Source organism: Aquarana catesbeiana, linkage group LG04 (genome assembly GCF_042186555.1).
Source record: "Aquarana catesbeiana isolate 2022-GZ linkage group LG04, ASM4218655v1, whole genome shotgun sequence".
NCBI lineage: Eukaryota > Metazoa > Chordata > Amphibia > Anura > Ranidae > Aquarana > Aquarana catesbeiana.
The window spans coordinates 143,039,066-143,054,029 of NC_133327.1; the positions used below are offsets into that span (position 1 = coordinate 143,039,066).

At 44.8% G+C, this 14,964-nt stretch overlaps 1 protein-coding gene across 2 annotated transcripts in view; it reads right to left on the reverse strand.

Moving 5' to 3' along the window:
* Positions 1–11,715, reverse strand: part of KLHL24 (kelch like family member 24) — a 121,367-nt gene extending 109,652 nt beyond the window's left edge. Inside the window, exon 1 of one of the 2 annotated variants that reach the window (XM_073625819.1) lies at positions 11,494–11,715. The gene's annotated coding sequence lies outside the window, so the exon portion shown is untranslated. The remainder of the gene's footprint in view (positions 1–11,493) is intronic. The other variant, XM_073625821.1, reaches the window with a different exon arrangement.
* Between the last annotated feature and the right edge of the window lie 3,249 nt (positions 11,716–14,964).

The window sequence follows — 14,964 nt, forward strand, 5'->3', positions numbered from 1 at the left end:
GCCGCAAATGTCCCTTCCTCTTCTTTGAATCGTGTGAGCCTTGCAGGGGAAAAAAGAAAAATAACTTAAAAAGGAAGAAAAAAAAAAAATTGGTAACAGAAGGCTCATACAAGTACAGAGATTCGTCTCTATGGCCTGAGGCCTAACCGTGTTGGCTGCCTGCCCGAATCTCAAAGAAAAGAAGACGAAAGCGGAGAGGTACTAAAATAACCTCCTCAGCAACAGAAGTGGAATGATCTAACCAATCCCGTGAACTCAGCCAAACTCTGACACCGTATGGAAAGCAGAACAAATGTGCCCTGTATCTCCGAGCCTCTTTCAACGACATATTCAAATCAGCCCACGAAAACAAACTTCAGAGGTTAGCCAGAGATTATAGGACACATGTTAGAAGAACAAAAGAGTGTTTTTCTCACAGCCAATTAAAATAATAGATACATGTTCTTTCTTTATTCTTATCCTTTGAAGAGGGACCTTTACAAAGCACATCAGGTATAGGCAAATGTAGGTGTGAACGTGGTCTCCATCATGGGGCCATAGTCACTCAGACTAAACATACATATTATTTAAATACAGCTGAGACAGGTACATGGGTCAAAACCATTGTGAATCTTTAGATAAATAAGGCTGGCCATACATTATACAATTTTCTTGTACAATTTACCAAAACATATAATATGAGGTCAGATCTAAACACTTTCAATTTGTATACAATCAAGCCGGCCCCTGTACTACATAGTTGAAGGTTGAAATCTAAAGGATATAAAACAAAAAATTGTAGAATGTATGGCTGTGGCAGATTTGCAAACATCATCCATAGACTTATCTACATCATTGGAAGGTTTCCCTTAAAGTGGTTGTAAAGTCAGAAAGTTTTTAGCTTAATGCATTAAGCTAAAAAACCTGTGTGCAGCAGCTGCCCCAGCACCCACTAATACTTACCTGAGCCCCACCTCTCTCCAGCGATGTCCACGGCTATTCAGGACTCTCCTCCTAATTGGCTGAGACACAGCAGCGGCGCCATTGGCTCCTGCTGCTGTCAATCAAGGTCAGTTAGCCAATCAGGAGAGAGAGGGGTGGGGTCGAACGTCTGACTGGACACAGGGAGCTGTGACTCGGCTCGGGTTCCCCCATAGCAAGTTGCTTGCTGTGGAGGCACTCAACAGGAGAGAGGGGCCAGGAGATGCGATGAGGGACTCGGGAAGAGGAGGATCTGGGCTGCTTTATGCAAATCCACTGCACAGAGTGGGTAAGTATAACATATAAAAAAAAAAGAGACTTTACAATCACTTTAAGGCTCGGTTCCCACGCCCCCACTCCAAAGTAGCGCTACTTTTAGTGCAGCTTTGGGCAGCAGGAGAATCGGATATAGGCAGTAAAGGGGGTGATCAGTAAAGCAGGGGGGCAATTAGAGGAACTGATCTCCTGGGTGTCTCTCCATGCAGCAGCTAAAGGCTGGCATCTCCTTCTCTCCATCCCATAGGCTTTCAGCTGCTGCAGGGAGAGACACACAGGGGATCAGTTCCTGTAATTCCTCCCTCCCACCCCCCACACGCCTCAATGATTCCCTTCCCTGTCCAGGATTCGATTTCCCCTGCCACCCGCTAATAATGATTTTCATTTTAATATTTTTTGGGGGGGCCCTGTCAGATGGGCTTATGGGGCCCGTGATTTCTAACAGCACCCCTGTATGTATGTGACGTACCTGTGGGATCCACGTGGAAGCTGGAAATCACTGTGATAGATAGGCACTGCTACTACAAATATCTTGCAAGCGCCATTCAGGGAACACTTTGCATCTCCTCAATTAATGCAAAGCATTCCCTGATTAGACAAGGTCCACCTTGTCCATTCAGAGAAATCAGATACCTTCATTAACCACTTCAATACCAGGCACTTATACACCTTCCTGCCCAGGCCAATTTTCAGCGCTGTCGCAATTTGAATGTCAATTGCGCAGTCATGCTACACTGTACCCAAACAAATTTTTTATCATTTTATTCCCACAAATAGAGCTTTCTTTTGGTGGTATTTGATCACCTCTGTGATTTTTATTTTTTGCGCAACAAATAAAAAAAAAGACTGGAAATTTTGAAAAAAAAAACTCTTTGTTTCTGTTGAAATTTTTTGTAAATAAGTATGTTTTCTTTTTTAATGACGGGCACTGATATGGCTGTACTGACGGGCACTGATAAGGCAGCACAGATGGGCACCTGATGAGATGGCACCAATGAGGTGGCACTGATGATGGGCACTGATAGGTGGCACTCATAGGTGGCACTGATGACACCGATGGGTGGCATTGCTGGGCTTCACTTAATTTTTTGGTTTTCATAATGGTGCCAGTCAGTGCCCATTTGTGGGCACTGATTGGCATAGATTGGGCATATGTTGGCACATGTGGATGGCTATGGGGGATGTACCTGGCCATCCACATGTTATGTGTTTCCCTGGTGGTCCTGACGGTTTCCCTGGTGGTCCAGTGTGGGCGTCCGAAGGGGGGCTGCGCCGATAAACAATCAGCACAGACCCCCCTGTCAGGAGAGCCGCCGATCGGCTCTCCTCTACTCACGTCTGTTAAATGCGAGTGAGGAAAAGCCGATCAACAGCTCTTCCTGTTTACATCGTGATCAGCCGTGATTGCACGGGGTTGATCAGGTGGTAAAGAGCCTCCGTCGGAGGCTCTTTACCGAGATCGGTGTAGCGGTGTGTCAGACTGACACACTGCAACACCGTTTGCCGCCTTGCGCGCTCCCACGGGCGCGCGGCGGCTGTTATCCTGCAGGACGTCATATGACGCCCAGTCAGGATAACTGAACCACCGCCCGGCTGTCATTCTGCTATAGGCCGGGCGGGAAGTGGTTAAGTAAATAGAAAGTGTTCTCTCAATGGTGCCCATGCTGATACAAATACTATAGCTACTGACATTTAATATAAGGACATTTACCGATCCAGGGATCCCGCGACGTTGGCACCCCGAGTCGATTCGTCAATCGGCTTAGGGTGCAGGCACCGGCATTGTAAGGGAAACCGGCAGTGAAGCCTTCAGGATTCCCGCTTCGCTTTCTGAATAGTCCCACCGTCTGGGATCTGTGCGTATCCCAGAAGGCGGCAGGGGGAAGGAGGAGGGGTCGTAAATGTCATAGATTGACGATTAACGAGCTTACCCGGAAGTGAGAGTGGGTACCTGTCAAAACCAGGTACCCGCTCCCCACCCAAAAAGTGCCATATGTGGCAGTGGGGGGGAGCGCAGAAAGGCTGAGCTTCCAATTTTGGGTGGACCTCCACTAAGAAAAGTACCTTCTGTTGCTCTCAGCTGCCACCAAAACTCCAAATTCCTTTGTTTTTTTGCTGCTGTAAACCCTTGTTAGAGGGTGACTCGTTCTCCATGGTCCCACTGTATGTGGGAACATAGCCACCCTCTCTTGCTCCCTCCCAAGATGGACTATGGACAATGAGATTTGTAGTGTGCATAGAGCAATGCACATGGCCACAGCTATTGTGCACTGCTTATTTTAAACAATCAAAAGTGAGGTAAAAAAGGAGAGGTTTAGGAGCTCACCAAGGACGTTACAAGGAGGCAGTAAAACTCAGTGAGAAAAAAAAATTCATGAAAAATAGATAACAGAGGCAATAAGCAGTAGATTTGTATGGATGGTTTTGAACAATAAGGATAGAGTTTTGTATCATTTTAATGAGAATTTAACCCTTAAAGTGCAGGGGGCTCCCCACTGCAAGGGTTTTTTTGTGCAGCCGTTTGGCTGTAAACAGCTTTTTCAGATAATTCTGGTGAAGTATATTCTTTGTCAAATATTATTGAGATGCTACATGCTAAGATTTTAGGCTCAGCCTGCAAAATGGCTGCCTCAAGTTTCTATATACAACAGATGGGTTTTAAAGTAGAACTAAAGGTAAAGCTAATTTTTATTTTTATTTTGGATAGCGTAAGGGAAGTATAACCCCTGTCAGATTTTTTTTTTTGCCATCAGTTTTTCATTGGGGAGATTTCCCTCCACTTCCTGTCCCATAGCCAAAACAGGAAGTGAGAAGAAATCCCTCCAAAGTGAGGGAATCTCTGGATGTCACAGGAACTAGTGCCCCATTGGAGGATTTCCTCTACATTACTGCTCTGCTGACAGCTCAAAATTTGGGATTTTCTTTTACTTTCACTGTCAGTTATAATGATCAAGAGGACACATTGAAAATAAGGATCTCCCTTTAGGGAGGCACAGACAGCAATAAAACCTGACAGGTGTTCTAATCCCTCTCCACTCTATCCAAACTGGAAAAAAGTTTTGCCTTTAGGTATACTTTAAGGCAGGGGTCTCAAACTGGTGGCCCTCCAGCTGTTGCAAAACTAAAAGTCCCATCATGCCTCTGCCTGTGGGAGTCATGCTTGTAACTGTCAGCTTTGCAATGCCTCATGGGACTTGTAGTTTCGCAAGAGCTGGAGGGCCACCAGTTTGAGACCCCTGTTTTAATGTATGAACTTGATTCGGGAACAGATGTGCTGGGTATTTAGGAGATAAAAATGGAAAATTGTATCAAATTCTTTCCGTAATTTTCCTTTCCTGACGCCAATACATGGCAGCATACATATGATATAGCTCCGTCCCTATATCCACCCGCAGGACCTGTTTAGCTCTAAAAAAGTCTGACTGAGAGCTACCTCCCCCATTCTCCGTATAAAGCACAAAGATCAGAGGGAGGGTTTGTATGCTGCCATGTATTGGCGTCAAGAAAGGAAAATTACGGTATTTGATACAATTTTCCATTTTCCTGATGCCAACATGGCAGGATACATATGATAAATAATACGCTTTTGAGAGGGAGGGTTTAATGCTGCAAACTTAGTCTTTATTTAACAATAGACATAGAAGCTTGGATAGTTTTCCTCCCAAACTCTACTGTAGAAAGAGCCGCTGGATGCAACCTGTAGTGTTTTAAGAATGTATGATGTGATGACCAGCTAGCCACTTTGCAGACTGTCCCCAGAGACACTCCTGCCCATGCCCTCTGGCGTCTGAACCTTCGATCTTGGGGCAAAAAACCTGTGTTGATCTTTGAGGACAAAAAAGAGAATGGGGGGAGGTAGCTCTCAGTCAGACTTTTATAGAGCTAAACAGGTCCTGTGAGTGGATATAGGGGCAGAGCTATATCATATGTATGCTGCCATGTTGGTGTCAGGAAATGTGACTTTGTGCACTTGGATTCAGTTTTGTCGTTATGAACATATGAGAAGCCTATCACACCAAACAGATGGTCTGCATTTCTAGTGACCACTGGCATTCAGGCGTGTAATGGAAGGCTGATACTTTAGTTTCAGGGTATTGGTGACCCTAACAGACCCTTCTGTTTTTATACAGTAAGATCCACAGTGCAGTCCTAAAGGCAGACAGATCAGTTTCCCCTTGGCAAACCCCTAGCAGGCAGCAAGGGCAACCTAGCAGATATAAACAATGTCGAATGGAAATAAGGCCAGACTATGATGTGTAACAGTACACTGCCAACACAGCTTACATGCTCCAAACGAATGTGACTTTTCCTGATGGCTTACAGAAAAACAATATTATTATTTAAAGTGAGATGCAAAGTACATAAATCTAACCAACTGCCAGTTTTACCCTTCTCTATGTTTATTTCCCTCTTTCCTGTAGTGCTGCATTCTTCTCAAAACATATACTTGCCTGCACAGTGCTGTTCGGGTGTCATGCGGCGGGTTTTGTGTCACCATCTTGGTCCTCTTCAGCTGGATGCCTTTATTGGGTGCAGGCAGCCAGCTACAATGATGCTCTGGCCTGCCCCCCCCCCTCGGCCACTCGGTATGCCAATTCTTCAGCCTCCTGGAAGATATGATGTAAGTATCCCAGGGGACTGCAAGATCAGTGACATGCCATTCTGGTATAGGCCAGAAGGGCAGCAGGGCCAAAAAAAAAAAAATTATAGATAGATAGATAGATAGATAGATAGATAGATAGATAGATAGATAGATAGATAGATAGATAGTCCTTGAACCAGAAGGGCAGCAGGGCCAAAAAAAAAAAAATTATAGATAGATAGATAGATAGATAGATAGATAGATAGATAGATAGATAGATAGATAGATAGATAGATAGATAGATAGATAGATAGATAGATAGATAGTCCTTGAACATGGACATTCATGGTAGGATTACCGGGTATTATGTAGGTGAAAACTGTAGATTTAGAGAGACTGAAAACTAAATTTTTTTATTGCATTCACCCAAAACGGGAGGTTCTACTTTTCCTCCTGCTCCCCCCCCCCCCCCCCCCAGCACAGTGGAATGTATTTTTTTTTGGGGGGGGGGGGGGAGCAGGCAGTGGGTACCTGATTTTGACAAGTACTCACTCCCACGCCTGGTCAGATCATCACGGCAATTTAAGCAGAAGTGCAGGTCACAGGTCCCAGGAGACTGCGGGACCATTCACGAGGCGCAAAGCAGCGCAGCTTGCACAGTGGGCAGCCGGCTGTGAAGCCGAAAGGAGTCACAGTTGGCTGCCCACAGTTAAAATGCCAGTGTTTGAACAAGAAGACTGGCAAAGAGCCGGGTCGGGTGAGGACATCGCTAAATCCTTGGACAGGTGAGTGCATGTTTTTTTTAAAAGTCAGCAGCTACAATATTTGTAACTGCTGGCATCTCAATTTTTGTTTACAGGGTAAAGCTCCTTTTTAACATACAAATAAATAATTGTTTGTGATTTGGCTTATGTCTACTTTAAATTGACATGTCTAGGTGTTGAAACATGGATGGGATCATTAGGGCAATGCTCCATAGTGGCAGAAAAAAAAAAAATCTACCTTATACTCAAAAGCTCTTGAATGTATATACTGTATATTCTCTACATACAATATTTGCTGCACACTTGCAGCTGTTCTTAAAGCAGAACATGTAAAAGATTGGTAAACTGTAATATATTAGATTTTTGCTTCGAAATTTAATACCGCTGTAGAATTTTTCATAGCTTAGTCCAATGTTTGATCAAGAATAAAGTCACTGAGACAATTTGATTTCACTATAAGAAATTCTTGATCATAGTGCCTTGTACATACAGCACAAGTTTTTATATTGTAAGTTTTTTTATATTGTCAGTTTTCATGAGCAGAGCCCTCTGATTCCTCCCATGTGGAGCTCTTTAGTAACTGTGCTATGTACCCTCATTTTGTAAAGCACTGCACAAACTGTTGGCGCTATATAAATTATTTGTGGTAATAATAAAGCATAATAATCCTAAAGAATAAATGGCACCAGTATTTAATTTGAGCAACTGTGTGAGACGAATGTAGAAGATTTTGAAAATATGTACCTAATAGTAAATACAGTAAATATAATAGTAGTAAAGTCTGGGGAAGCTCATAACCTAAATTCACATCAGGATTCAAAATATTTTCTCAGTACATAAAGATACTATTAGCTGCTCACGGATCTTTACTGCTGCAGTACTAAATACGTCATTTACTCTATATAACATAGGATGCCTTTGTCCTTAAAACTGCGCAGCTAGTACAAATATAGTCTGCACACGGATCTACATTATCGAGACATAACAACCATAAATAACATCAGATGAAGTTCTCCAAGGTGCCTTAGGCAGGTTAAGAAATAAATAGCCCTATCTAAAGTTACGAAATCATGCCCTCCCCTCTGATGCAAGCAGAAACTGGAACACAATGTAAATAAACACTGCAAGCCGGCAAACGTGATTGGACTGAGCTAAACCCTGCTCCCCTGTGATTGGACTGAGCTAAACTCTGCCCCTTGTGAGCAGCTGTTTGTGAACAGGTGAGTGAGGACAGGTGAGCAGTATTTACATCACACTTCTAAAGAACAACTTCCTTTTCAGAGACGGTTTGTTCCCCAGAGGATAGAAGAGCTCTCCATTGTTATGGCTGTCACATGGCGTTCACAGGCACCTGCTCAGGCCTAAATATGGGGAGACACACACGTATATGTAAATATAAATACACACACAGAGATATAGATAGATATCTCTATCTATCTATACACACACGTACATTATATATATCTACAAACATGCACCTAAATCCTCCAACAATTGGATACATAGCACAAACATATGTTAGTGGATCACTCATATGGCCATACACCACCCTGATCAGTGTATTTCTGCAGTGGGTACAGCCAGGTGTTATGCACCTTGAGCAATTACATGTGGACAAATGTGGACAGTGTTAGGGCTCCTACACACGGACGTATCCGTGTACGGAGCCCGCTCTGCTCAGCGGGGATCGCTCCACCGATCCCCGCTGAGCAGGAAGATGACAGGTCCGTTGCTGCTCACTGTGCAGCGACAGACCTGTCAGAGCGCCTTTCTCTCCCCTATGGGGGATCGGATGATGACGGACCGTAGAGTCCGTCGTCACCCGATCCGATCCGAAAACGGATGGAAAAGTAGGTTTTTCCTCCGTTACACTTTTTCGGATCGGAGCGGGTCGGATGTCAGCGGACATGTCACCTCTGACATCCGACGCTCCATAGAGATCTATGGAGGGTCCGTTCAGGTCCGCCTAAAAAACTGACAGGCAGACCTGAACGGATCGTCAGTGTGAAAGAGGCCTTAGCCTTTGATGGATTTGTAAAGATTTTCTGTCCTCAAGAGATTGGAAACACCTGGCTGTACCCACTGCAGCAGAAATACATTGATCTGGGTGGTGTACGGCCATGGGAATGAGCCCCTAAAACTTATTGTAGTGCTTGTAGATTTTAATCTACCGCAGATAGGTAAATTTAGTGGGTCGCTTATTAGAGGGAGTTAGATTTGCCTCTGTTCCAGCTTGGCTGACGTTGTGTGTAGTTCCACATTGTGCCGGTGGGTGTCATTGTCACCATTGGCTGGTATTGGAAGAGCAACGTGTTGAAGCGAATGAGTGCTCCTCTGTCCCAGAGATAACTCGGTGGAGGTGGTCCTACGAGTTGCATTCTGGGAGAGGGTATTTATGGGACAGACGCCATGTTTTAGGGTTCGTTTTCAGCCACCTGCTGGCCGACAGGTATGCACTAGGAATACCACCTCGTGGTCCTCCGTTCCGGAGGCCAGTGTCGCTGCGGCGTGTGGGTGGGCCCAGAAGCCTGTCTGGGGCCTACCACAGCAGCAGAGGAATGGTCCTGAGCTGTCTATCCTGAGTGAAGAAGCTGGACAACCGAGGAGATCCCAGGGGAGGACCCGTCATGCAGAGTGCTGGTCTGGAGAGGGGCCTGGTGACTCGGTTGGAGGACGCATCCTGAAGTAATCTTACAGCATAGTACTGCCGGGTTGGCTTAAAGGTTCAAGTACTGTATCTGACTTTCATCACAAACCAATACATCCTGTGGCAGAGGATCGTACGGGTTTTATTCCAAACAAGTCTGTGGCAGAGACTTTAGTTCGTGCTATGTGCTGGCTGCTAGGCAAGTGAGAGATGTCTATCCAGGCGGGCAAAGAATGAATCCCACATGGGGAGCGTTTTCAACTACAAGTGATTGATATTCAGAGAAATGTTCTAAAGAATACTAAGAAGAGTATTTGAGCTTCCCTGCGGCTTTCCTTCTACCTCTTTCCTGCTATTTCCCTTGTTTGTTTATTAAAGCATTGGAAAACCTACTCAAGGTGTTTGGTGCTTACATCGTCCAGAGGTAAACTCAACGGAACCCTAGACCCGGTGCCGGTGAAACAGAGGTATCGAGAGTGAAGGTAACAGCCCACTTAAATCAGCAGCTCCACCGAGAGTTAGTGCTACATTATATTTAATCAATAAAGGAACAAAAACACCAATGGCCTGTTTACATTGCAGTGTCATGTGATCCTGTACTGCATTTTATTGCAGCACCCTGCAGCGCAGCACTGGGCTATGTTGCAATGTGAATGGGACAATTGCTTTCTGTGTGTCCTTGTGATGACAGGCATTTTACAACGCAGTAAAACTCCTCGCACTGCACTATGTGTGAATTAGTGAGTTGGGTGGCCCATAGTCAATAGCAGTGCATCAAAATAGATATAACATGCGTTTTCATGCACTGTAAACAGGTGTTAACATGCCATGATTAATGGTTGCCAACTCTATACACTAGGGGTCTCAAACTGGTGGCCCTCCTGCTGTTGCAAAACTACAAGTCCCATCATGCCTCTGATTGTGGGAGTCATGCTTTTAACTGTCAACCTTGCAATGCATCATGGGACTTGTAGTTTTGCAACAGCTGGAGGGCCGCCAGTTTGAAACAACTGCTATACACTATACATTCTAAATTACAAAAAACACACACGTGATAACACATGTGAACCCATGAAGGAAATACACATTGAGACACAACAATACACTGGCCTAATGCTACAAAAAAAAACTCACCTCTGTGCACACATATATCTACACAGGCCCAGAACTGTAAACTACATTGTATACATATATTTGCAGCAAAACTAAAACAAAAGAAGCACTCCATACTACAGATAGTAAAAATGTTGTATAATATATATATACACCCTGACTTTCTTGTACATAAAACAGGGTACACGTTTCTCATAATTGATCCGCCACTATATGTCCTGGAAGCTTTCCTTAAACTGATTAATATTAGAACAGTATTCAAGCTATACTGTCTCTATGGTTGGAATTCTAGGCTTCTTATGATGAATTGGGTCATGGAATATTTGTGCTTCTAAAGTGTATCTCTAGGCAAAACCACTTTTTTTTGTTTTGGGCAGAGTAGGGAAGTGTTTGGTCCTCTGTCATGTATTTATTGCTGTCTGTGTCTCCACTGGGTAGATTCATCCCCTTATTTGTACTGGTGACCACTGCCACAGAGAAAAAGGGAGAAATGAAGTTGTCCTAAGAACAATAGGTGAGGGGAAACCTTCCAAAAGGGACACTTGTCTCACAGGGGAATTCCCCTCACTTTGGGAAATTTCCTCTAATTCTTGTTGGGACAGGAAGTGGACAAAAGATAACTGCACCCTTCCTGTCTTTATCCTGAACAAAACCTGGATATACACACACTGTATAAAAGCATACATCTGTAAATAGGAACTGTCTCCATGTGCAGATAGTAGGACCTCTCCAACCAGTATACGATGACAGGACCTCTCCAATAAGAAGTCAGGCAGATCTCCCTGGATAGAGCTGTCAGAGCCCAGTGTCATGTGTTAACCCCTTGTGTCCTGTGTGTGCCCAGTCCTGGGATCAGGGAAGGAAATGACACAGTTGTGTAGATTGTTTTCCTTTCAATTGTGTTCTATTTATCTCCCTGGATCCTCTGTACACAACACAGCATTTCTATACAATGTCCAGACATGTCACACAATAATGACAACACAACTAGAAGTATCTGAGAGGTACATAGAGACACCTCTGTCTGCACCTTGGCAGGAAACTTTCTATGTCAGTTTTATGAAAGTTATTACCTCACATCTGAACTGAGCACAGACATAGAGATGAGAGGAATATATACAATAATAATATTAGTAGTGGTGTGCACTCACCTCATGGACAGAGGACAGAGTGGGGGGTTGTAGTCAGTGGGGGGTCACAGTGGGGTTCAGTGTCTTCTCACTCACAGTGATTGCAGAATCTTCTCTCCTGGAAAACAAAGAACACTGAACACATGACTCCTCACATCCAAAACATATGACGTATCCGCTCTCCACCAATCACAGCTGGCTGGGCATGCCGGTGTTAACTGCAAAATGATACTCTCTCCTCCAGTGCCGTGCACGCTCCCTGCGCGTGCTCAGTAACCCTTCTCCCCAGAGAGCGTGCACTGTGCGCGTTCCCAATCTCTGGCTAATGTGACTGATATCCCCCTCATGACAGGAGGAGCCTGCCATTAACCCCTTCATTACAGGCTAACCCCATCATTACAGGCAGACCCTTCCATTAACCCCTTCATTACAGGCAGACCCTTCCACTAACCCCTTCATTACAGGCAGAGCCTTCCATTAACCCCTTCATTACAGGCAGACCCTCCCATTAACCCCTTCATTACAGGCTAACCCCATCATTACAGGCAGACCCTTCCATTAACCCGTTCACTACAGGCAGACCCCTTCCATTAACCCCTTCATTACAGGCAGAGCCTTCCATTAACCCCTTCACTACAGGCAGACCCCTTCCATTAACCCCTTCATTACAGGCAAAATCTTCCATTAACCCCTTCATTACAGGCAGACCCCTTCCATTAACCCCTTTATTACAAGCATACCCCTTCCATTAACCCCTTCATTACAGACAGACCCTTCCACCAACCCCTTCACTACAGGCAGACCCTTCCATTAACCCCTTCATTACAGGTAGACAACTCCATTAACCCCTTCACTACAGGCAGACCCTTCCATTAACCCCTTAATTACAGGCAAAGCCTTCTATTAACACCTTCATTACAGGCAGACCCTTCCATCAGCCCCTCCATTACAGGCAGACCCTTCCATTAACCCCTTCATTACAGGCAGACCCTTCCATCAGCCCCTCCATTACAGGCAGACCCTTCCATTAACCCCTTCACTACAGGCAGACCCCTTCCATTAACCCTTTCATTACAGGCAGACCCCTTCCATTAACCCCTTCATTACAGGCAGACCCCTTCCATTAACCCCTTCATTACAGGTAGACACCTCCATTAACCCCTTTACTACAGGCAGACCCTTCCATTAACCCCTTCATTACAGGCAAAGCCTGCTATTAACACCTTCATTACAGGCAGACCCTTCCATTAACCCCTTCATTACAGGCAGACCCTTCCATCAGCCCCTCCATTACAGGCAGACCCTTCCATTAACCCCTTCACTACAGGCAGACCCCTTCCATTAACCCCTTCATTACAGGCAGACCCCTTCCATTAACCCCTTCATTACAGGCAGAGACTTCCATTAACCCCTTCATTACAGGCAGACCCCTTCCATTAACCCCTTCACTACAGGCAGACCCTTCCATCAGCCCCTCCATTACAGGCAGACCCCTTCCATTAACCCCTTCACTGCAGACAGACCTCTTCCATTAACCCCTTCGTTACAGGCAGACCTCTTCCATTAACCCCTTCATTACAGGCAGAGCATTCCATTAACCCCTTCATTACAGGCAGAGACTTCCATTAACCCCTTCATTACAGGCAGACCCTTCCATGAACACCTTCATTAAATGCAGACCCTTCCATTAACCCCTTCATTACAGGCAGACCCCTTCCATTAACCCCTTTATTACAAGCATACCCCTTCCATTAACCCCTTCATTACAGGCAGACCCCTTCCATTAACCCCTTCATTACAGACAGACCCTTCCACCAACCCCTTCACTACAGGCAGACCCTTCCATTAACCCCTTCATTACAGGTAGACACCTCCATTAACCCCTTCATTACAGGCAGACCCTTCCATTAACCCCTTCATTACAGGCAGACCCTTCCATCAGCCCCTCCATTACAGGCAGACCCTTCCATTAACCCCTTCACTACAGGCAGACCCCTTCCATCAACCCCTTCATTACAGGCAGACCCCTTCCATTAACCCCTTCATTACAGGCAGACCCCTTCCATTAACCCCTTCATTACAGGCAGAGACTTCCATTAACCCCTTCATTACAGGCAGACCCCTTCCATTAACCCCTTCACTACAGGCAGACCCTTCCATCAGCCCCTCCATTACAGGCAGACCCCTTCCATTAACCCCTTCACTGCAGACAGACCTTTTCCATTAACCCCTTCGTTACAGGCAGACCTCTTCCATTAACCCCTTCATTACAGGCAGAGCATTCCATTAACCCCTTCATTACAGGCAGACCCCTTCCATTAACCCCTTCATTACAGGCAGACCCCTTCCATTAACCCCTTCATTACAGGCATACCCCTTCCTTTGACCCCTTCATTACAGGCAGACCCCTTCCATTAACCCCTCCATTACAGGCAGACCCTTCCATTAGCCCCTTCATTACAAGTAGACCCTTCCATTAACCCCTTCATTACAGGCAGACCCCTTCCATTAACCACTTCATTACAGGCAGACCCTTCCATTAACCCCTTCATTACAGGCAGATCCTTCCATTAACCCCTTCATTACAGGTAAACACTTCCATTAACTCCAGCTCCTCATTCCTTTAACCCCATCATTATTAGAGGCTCCTAATTCTGTTAACCCCTTTATTACTAGCAGCTTCTCATTCCATTAACCCCTTCATTACTAGCAGCTCCTCATTCTGTTAACCCCTTCATTACTAGCAGCTCCTCATTCCTTTAACCCCATCATTATTAGAGGCTCCTCATTCTGTTAACCCCTTTATTGCTAGCAGCTTCTCATTCCATTAACCCCTTCATTACTAGCTGCTTCTCATTCTGTTAACCCTGTTATTACTAGGTCTGCCTTCCTTACTAGTGGTGCCTCATTTCATTAACCCCTTTATTGCTAGCAGCTCCTCATTCCGTTAATCCTGTTATTACTAGCAGCTCCTCATTCTATTAACCCCTTCATTACTAGCAGCTGCTTATCCTGTTAAAACCTCCATTACTTGTAGCCCCTCTTTTCTTTAATTCCTTCATCATTAGCACATTGCATTACTAACATCTCCCCATTCTTTTAATATACTTATTAACTCATTTATTACTAGCAGCCTCTAATTCCATTAACCCATTCATTCCTAACAGATCCTTTTTTTTTCAAAAACCCTTTTATTCCCAGCAGCTCCTAATTCCATGTACTTTCATTTGCACTCATTCAATTAGCTCTATTGCTAGGTCCTCTTTCCATTAACCCCATCATTACCAGCAGATCCTTATACTATGAGCCCCTTTAATCTGTGAAATGTTTCATAATGAAGGGATTCATGGAATGAACTTTATCTACCGAAAGGGTTAAAAAAAGAGGATCTGCTAGAAATGAAGGAGTTAATGGAATGAGCTTCTCCTATGGAAGACATTCATAAAATGAGGATCTGCTGCTAATGGAGAAGCTTCTCCTTCTATTAACCCT